At 38.9% G+C, this 8035-nt stretch overlaps 1 protein-coding gene across 6 annotated transcripts in view; it reads left to right on the top strand.

The window, feature by feature from the left end:
- The first annotated feature begins 1694 nt into the window (after window positions 1-1694).
- Window positions 1695-8035, top strand: part of LOC107724710 (zinc finger protein 462-like) — a 44304-nt gene continuing 37963 nt past the window's right edge. For 4 of the 6 annotated variants that reach the window (XM_016533728.1, XM_016533729.1, XM_016533724.1 and 1 more), the window contains exon 1: window positions 1695-1769. The gene's annotated coding sequence lies outside the window, so the exon portion shown is untranslated. Of the gene's footprint in view, window positions 1770-1983; window positions 2039-8035 lie in introns of those variants that run through there. The other 2 variants (XM_016533727.1, XM_016533725.1) reach the window with 2 other exon arrangements.

Here is an 8035-nt window from a genome sequence, read left to right as displayed (position 1 = left end):
GTTAATGTTAATAGTATTTTGCAATAACTGATGATTCAGACAGTAGTATGATGCATTTTTGCCACTTTTTGACCTCAACGTGATGCATGAGTGCCATGCATTAAATACAGACATTTTGCATTTTTAATCTAATTTTGTCTGCAAATGTTTTAACTTTTTCAGTGTGATTAAATAATTGCATTGTGGGATATTCAATGCAGTGTGTTCTGTTGCATTTTGGCAACAGATACAAAATATGCATGCTATATACTATAAAAATATGAGTGTGCTATTCAGAACTTAAGCAAGTCTTTCCCTTCTGGAGCGTCTGGTGCATTTACATTTAGACAGATGCTTTTATCCAGAAGTCAGTTCATGCATTCCTTGGGAATCGAACCCATGACCATTTGAAAGTTGAATGTCATTCAAAGCAAAAATGGAAAACACCACAAGGAACGCTTCCCATGTCACTGATTTATGATTCTGTCATGCTTTACTGGTGTTCTGTGTCAGTCAGGCTCATTGAGTTGTGATTTATGAATTAGTGCTTAAGAGCAGCTAAAAATCTAATTAACTATTCTAGGAAGTTTTTCTTAGAACGTTGTTTAAAGGTTACAAAAACGTTTCTTACAACATTTTTTTTCTCACTCAGAATAAAGCATTATTTGAACATTTAATATTCTAAGAACATTCAAATGTCTAGCTTGCTTGTCGTTATAAGAACGTTTTTAAAGGTTCCTAAAAGGTCGACTAATTTTATTTTTACCCCAAAAAACTGTTTAACATTTTCCTTCTCCATTTAGAGAACGTTCAAGTACAAATAACATCATGAGGACGTTCTGAGAACATTGTTACAATGTTACAATGTTATGTTACAATGTTACAATGTTATGTTACAATGTTACAATGAATGTTACAATAACGCTCCATAAACTTTAAATTTACCCCAAAAAACTGTTTAACATTTTCCTTCTCCATTTAGAGAACGTTCAAGTACAAATAACATCATGAGGACGTTCTGAGAACATTGTTACAATGTTACAATGTTATGTTACAATGTTACAATGAATGTTACAATAACGCTCCATAAACTTTAACATTTTTTTCTAAGATAATAGATGATAGATGGAGATAATATCAGAATGAATGGTGCACGCCAGGTTCAGATGAAATCAACAATATCCAAACAAACACCAGATTCATGCAATGCAATTTATTTGGAATCAGTGACGCTGAGATAGCATCACGTGACTGTGGTGTTTACACTGTGCTGGACAATGAGCTTCACACACTTGAAACCCAATAAAAAGGTTCCTGACGCGGTGCTGGAGAACATAAGAAACGCGCGGTGGAGATATTAGGAATAACGCGCGTCTCTGTGCCAGCTGACGCGAGCGCGGTCTATAATGACGCGTCCTCATCATATGGCTCATCATAACGTGTCATAAGCGCCGTGAGGGGCTCCATGTTTGAGCTCCATTGCTGCTGGAGTCATGAGAGGCTCTGTGGACCTTCCTCCTGTCTCACTGTCTCATCGCAAACTCTTGTGCACCCTCTGGTGCTTGCTAGACTCCAAAACTTCTTTGTGCTGCCTGCTTAGCAGATTGTCTTCCTTGTCTCTGAGGCTGCTCATTATTCAGAGACAGCCGGAGCTCAGGTCATCTGCAGCTGCCGTTCTGAAGAAGAAGAAGAAGAAGAAGAAGGAGAAGGAGGAGACGCGAGAGGGAAGATGGCGAACATTCTGCAGCTCTAGACCGGGAACAAGTTCGCAGAAGATCCAGGATCCAGCCGTGAGTATTCGGTTTCACAACCGTCCTCATCTCGCCTCGCTCGTGACGCTCCATGATAACGCGCTTAAGCTCGGGATCCGTGGAGAGGCGCTTTGGGAATGACCTGGAAAAGCGCTTTTCATGCTTCCCAGACCCGAGAGGAGCCCGAACCGAGCGGATCCTCAAAAAAAAAAAAAAAAAACCGGGCCCCTCGGAGCTCGTCAAGTGACGCGTTGCTGGAGCGTGTTTTCCTCCACTGGAAGGAGCGTCGCGGGATCGGCGCGCCGGCGGTGAGCGCATTCGAGGGACGGAATGCGAAATGTTCCGCCGCGCTGGAAGCCATTGCGCGGATTCGGAGCTCCGCGTCCATTAGTCGGACGCGTGACGCGACCGGAGCCTTTCAATGTGGCGGCGTGAAAATAGCGTTGTTGTTGTTTTGCGCGACGGGCTCCAGGTGTTTGTCGCCGCAGGTGTAGAATGACACCGAGGGCTCCTCCAGACAAAAATGGAGTCTCGCTGGAGTCTAGAGAACAAAGGTTGACTTTCTCCTGCTGCCTCTGGCCACTCCCCCCCCCCCAACCTGAGTCTGCGTGAAGTTCCCCTGCGGTGTTTTTAATAACACGCATGCTTTGGGGTTTAGTGCTGCTGTTTTTGGACTACATTGTGCTCGCGCGGGTCTGTGATGTTCTACAGTGGCCTACAGAAGAAGATCTCAGTGCCTCAGATATAAAGTGTAGTTTAGTTTTAGTGCAGGTGGAGTATTGTGGATGTGCAAGCTGCTGGTGTTCTCTGAACTTGAAATGCTGAACTATTCTTCCCTTTATGCACCTGTGTGTTGTTTAGGAGCAGATCTGAAGCTTCTGCTTGGAAGTGAAAGTGAATATTCGTGCACTGGTCTGGCTGTAGTTGCATGCGTGTTTGTGACATGTTTAGTGTTGCACACCATCAAAGCTTTTTGGTGAAAGGCGGTTGTTTCTCCATTGGCTCTGTGTGTGTGTGTGTGTGTGTGTGTGTGTGTGTGCTTCTGTGATCGCTCTGGCCACTGTGAAATCCCGCTGACAAAGACAGCGCACTACACACACACACACACACTCTCTCAATGCGACAGACGCAGGCCAGAGGAACTCAAAATGGTGGCACGTCTCCCATGTCAGGGCAAACAGGTTCTCTCACATGAAGGTTACTGGCTGTTTTTAAGGGCCTGCTGCTGTCTGCTGTTTCTAAACAGCTTCTCTGAGGTTTATTGAAGCTATGAGATCATTCTTTGTGCTGTTTTCACTGCTGATTGAATGCAACAAAAAGCATGGATTTGTGTGTGATGCTTAGTTTGTCTTCATGCAAGTTCTTCCACCTCCAAATCATTCTTCGATGCGTTTTCTGCATGTGTGTAGTTTCACAGTATTGACTTTGATCTGGTCAAGCGTCTGACCTGGAAAAGCTAAAAGCCATCTTATGCAACTGTTGAGCGTGCAGCGATGGCTCACGGTTCAAGCTCACCGCTGACCCACTTTTCATGAAGGTCCAGTCTGTTCAGCTCGCTGGAGAAGCAGGCTGTGGGTTCGTTTTCAGTGAAATAGTCCACGAGAGAGAACATTTACTGTCTGTCTGCTGAACAGTGACTGGTGTTGTTGTAGTATTTTTGGCCATAGATGCGCAGAAGTTTCGATTATACGTGTCAAATCTGTTTATTATGACTCTCAGTGAAGCTCATTGCACGTCCTTTATTGTCTCTGTCATGTTGAACACAGAAAACCAATGAATGGACACACATGCATCATCTATTTTTAATGATAAACCAATGAGGGTGAAGTTAACAGAGTAAACACGAGCTTGACAGCATTTTGAGACTGAAAAATTGCTTTTGAGATTTAATGCGTCCAGTGTTTAATGCCTATTCAGTTCCTCAATTAAAGAAGAAACATGGACTGTTAGTTATGATCTTCCACATAAAAAGTTCCACAAACACATCATTCCCAGTCATCCAAACAATGTACAAATTAAAGGCAGTGGAAACAAATCTAGTGAATGTATCTGTGTAAACTATGCTTTACATTATAAGCAACTTTATATTTAAATCTAAGCAATAAATTCCATAACTTTAACTAATCACGAATAACTTCAGACGAATCTTTCTAGTGCACACTTATAATATTTAAACGGAGTATAGTTTCAAAAACCCAAAGTTTACGCATTACTGTTATTTCAGCACACAAGTCGTGTTTACGACGAGTCGCTGAGTTATTTTATTACTGACTGTTGACTAGTCTTCAATAGGCTCGAGTAGTACTAGTTTTTCCCGTGATGTTGTGAAATTTCACTGGTGTATAAAATTGTTTAATCATGTTGGTTGTTGATTATTTTCGTTACTGATTTTATGGTTGCACGATTTGGGGGGGAATCGAATTGCGATTTATTTTTTTCTGTATTTTCTGCATTTTTTTGTGTGTGTGTGCAATTATAATTATGTGGCTATAAAATAACAATAATAAATTATGAGGATGATCATTGTTATTATTAGTGGTTATATTATTTAAAAAAAAATTATATACAATTTTATATATAAAAAAAATTATATATAAAAATTATATTTTTAAAAATAATTTAAAAAAATAAAATATTAAATTGTAAATGGAGTTTTCAAGAAAAATAATTAATAATACTAAAACTACTAATAATTTTATATTACATTACAGCTGTAAAACTACAATACGTCTACTGTAACTAATATTAATGATTGCTTTAATTTCTTCTTTTCACTGAGTTTTTATATTAGTGGAAAACTGCTGGTTTTGTTGACAACAGCGTGATTTCAGTTAATGGTGCGGCTCTAATCGTTGATATGCTATATATCTGAAATGCGAGTCAGATAAAGCAGACGTATGAGGTTGATCTTACGGAGGTTTTCCAGGCCGCGGATGTTTGTGTGCATGGAGTAATGTGGTGATTTCATCTGAATAATTTTGAATGGCAAAGGCTGCTTTTGTTATGAATAAGGTGGGCGATGTGGAGAAGCGTTCTGCTTTCTTCAGGTCATTTTAATGACTCCCATTGCCTTTGTCCCTCCTAAAATCCACATTGAGGTCTTTGACTGATTGCAGGCTTTAGTCAGGAGTCGCACGTGATTCCAGTGCTTTCCTACAGCAGAAGATCGCTGCGTTTCAGATTGTTTTTAAGGACGATGCTCGTTCCAGGCAGCTGAAGGGCTTCCATTTTGATGGTCGAGTGATCTGAGCTACAAAATGGACCGGACGAGGCCGCTGAAGGAAGCAGAAACTCACAGAAGCGCTGGACTTTAGAGCTGTTCCTCAGGCGGCCTGACACAGAGAGAGAAGCGAGACACACAAAAGCCAATTGAAATGGTCCAGTGGACGCTTTCTTGACGTGATGCATTGGTTTCTGGAGTCTCACACACATTCACTCTTATCTAAAGAAGCCATAGGTTATATAACCTTCTGGTGGACAGTAGAAACAGAGTGACTGTGTGCTGTTTATTTACATAACCTGGTTTGGGTCATGATTAGTTGTGCTGCATGCTGTGTGTGTTTTAGTTGAAATTCCAGTACACTGTAAAAAATGACCGTGAATTTAACGGTAAAAGACTGTAAAAATGCTACAGTAAAAACCTGTTAAATGGTTAACGGTAAATTCCTCTACTATATACGGTGAAAAACTGTATTGGACATTACATGTATTGGACATTAATTTTACGGTAGTATACCGTTTTTGGAAGTGAAAAAGAGCGTATAATTTACAGTGAATAACCGTAAATTGACATTCCCAGAATTCCCTGCGTTACATTTCAAATGTTATGTTTTTTTGTTGAAATAACTATGTTTCTTCTTAGTTTTTTCTTATCAGTTTTGTATATTAGGGTTGTGTGTTACACCTAATGTTGTTAAATTAATGTTTATTGCATTATTTCAGTTTCATATGTGTCACCATGATGGTGTTTAGTGTTTGTGTGAATGATACTGTGCACCTTCTATACATGTTATTATTTAAAAGCTGCTTGTTTTTCCTGCTTTTGGTGGTTATCAGTGTATTACAAAGGTACAAAACAGATTTCAGTACTTCAATAGGTTGGTATATTAACATTATATCAGTTAATGAAATTACGGTATTTAACTGTAAATTTAAGTTAAAACCGTAAAACCTAAAATGTTGCTACTGTATTTTTTACGGTAAAATTCCGGCAACCACAGCTGCCGTTTTTTTTGACGTAAATTTTACGGAGTTTTTTTTACAGTGTAGTCTACAAGTTTAAAGCACAATATTTCAAACAAACACTTGTCTGAGTGCTGTGCAATATAATGGTGGTAAACCGTTATGAATTACGCACATGGTATACATTTTTTTAAAACTGGCAAACCGGTACAAGTGGCTAAGCAACGTAGACAGCGTCGAAAGAAAATCCTAAACATTGAATTGTTGGTGAGATTTATATGAATGGTTTAGATTTTAGATGGTTTATTTTCTTTTCATCTTGCCTCCATATAATGCATATTAATGTAGCATTTAAAAGGTAACCAAGGAAACGCTGTATCACTGCTGTTCCATGAGCGCCACCTGCTGTCAGAGAGTGAATCTGCGTCTCATTCAGAGCTTCTGCTGTTTAGGTTTCCTGCAGATATGTTTTATGTAGCATAATTTGTTAATAAAATGTTGAAATTATACGATCTAATTCACATCAAAAACTGCTCACGCTGCATGCAGCATGTTAGTTTGAATCATGATTAAAATGCAGTGGTTTCATGCATTCCGATTCATATAAATGCACAGTCGGGGAAAAAACGTGATAAACCGCGAAACCGTTAAAAATAAATGTTGATACAGATTTTTGGTCAGACCGCCCTATACTAATCTCCATTATGAATTCACTGAATTATACATTAAATACATGATACAGTCGCACTAGAAACCTTGTGAACACTTAAGAATTGTGGATATTTTAGGGCTGCATGATTTGGGGGGAAAATCAAATCGTGATTTTTCTGATAAAATTGTCAATGCAATTTAAAACTTTTTTTTTTATTTGTACATTATACATTCTATTTTATGACTAAAATAATAAAATGATTATTATTACTGGTTATTACCAAATAAATCAGAAAGGCGGGGCAGAGAGGAGCAACAATAATGTACAGTATGTGGAAAATAATGTGTTTTTGAACCTTAAACCACATAAACACATAGCATTACAAATACACAAAATAATGTTATTTTTAGCATCGTCATATGACCCTTTAATTTTTTTTTTAATTGCTCAGTAAGGTTTTAGAAATTATACTATTATGCAAGGATGCATTAAATTGATCAAAAGTAACAGTAAAGACATTTCTAATGTTACAAAAGATCAAATAAACGCTGTTCTTTTGAACCTTCTGTTCATCTGTGAATCCTGTCAAATAAAATGTATCACCGGTTCCTCAGAAATATGAAGCTGCTTTCAACATTGATAATAATCAGAAATGTTTCAAATCTGCATATTAGAATGATTTCTGTTCAGATAACATTATATGATGATATATATATGGTGGGCCTTGAAGTCAAAAGGGTTGAGAATCACTGTTTTCGATCATGATATGGATGTTTGCAGTGAGTTGTATTCTCTCTTCGTGTCTGATGATCCAGCAGTATCTCTGTGCTTCTGCAGATGTGTCTGGAAGCATTCAGCGTTCTGTAGCCGGCTCTGTTCCTATAGAAGCCGAGCGCAGAGGCAGGACAAGGCGTCCTTTGAGAGCAAACAGTGGCGGTGTTGTCACAGAAGGTGCCAGTGTCCAAGTCTGATTAAATATTGAAAGGCGTTGGAAGGAAGAAAGCTCTCGTCGGTGAGTTAATATTAATGGATCACTCGTCTTTCTGACGTGTGACTACAAGAGAGTTTGGTTTGGCCCAACTGAGAGGGACGCGGGACATTGGCATGTTGCGTTGCTATTTATAGATGTGAGTTTTTGGAGTCTGTCTGTTCGAGATCCTTCAGCTACACGCTCATGGTTCATGTTCTGATTCTGGTTCCTCTTTGCATGAACGTTCATAGTATTATTCCGCTTCTCAGTCTTCACTTACTCTTGGGTTTTCATGCATCTTCTCCTCGTTTTAGAGGAGAAGCTTCATAATCAGATCACACACAAAATATGACAGAAGATGGGTAGAACTTTATGAATGATGCTTGTTCCTAAGAAACTGTAGATATTGGCCAATGATTGGCTTGATCTGATCGTGCAAACACTGGCCTGGTCAATTTATTATCCAGTTAAGTATTTTTATTGCAGTGTGTGAAATAAGCC

Source organism: Sinocyclocheilus rhinocerous, unplaced genomic scaffold, assembly GCF_001515625.1.
Source record: "Sinocyclocheilus rhinocerous isolate Xijiao unplaced genomic scaffold, SAMN03320098_v1.1 scaffold124, whole genome shotgun sequence".
Taxonomy (NCBI): domain Eukaryota; kingdom Metazoa; phylum Chordata; class Actinopteri; order Cypriniformes; family Cyprinidae; genus Sinocyclocheilus; species Sinocyclocheilus rhinocerous.
Note: the sequence above shows the minus strand (reverse complement) of the source record. Positions and strands in the feature narration are given on the sequence as shown.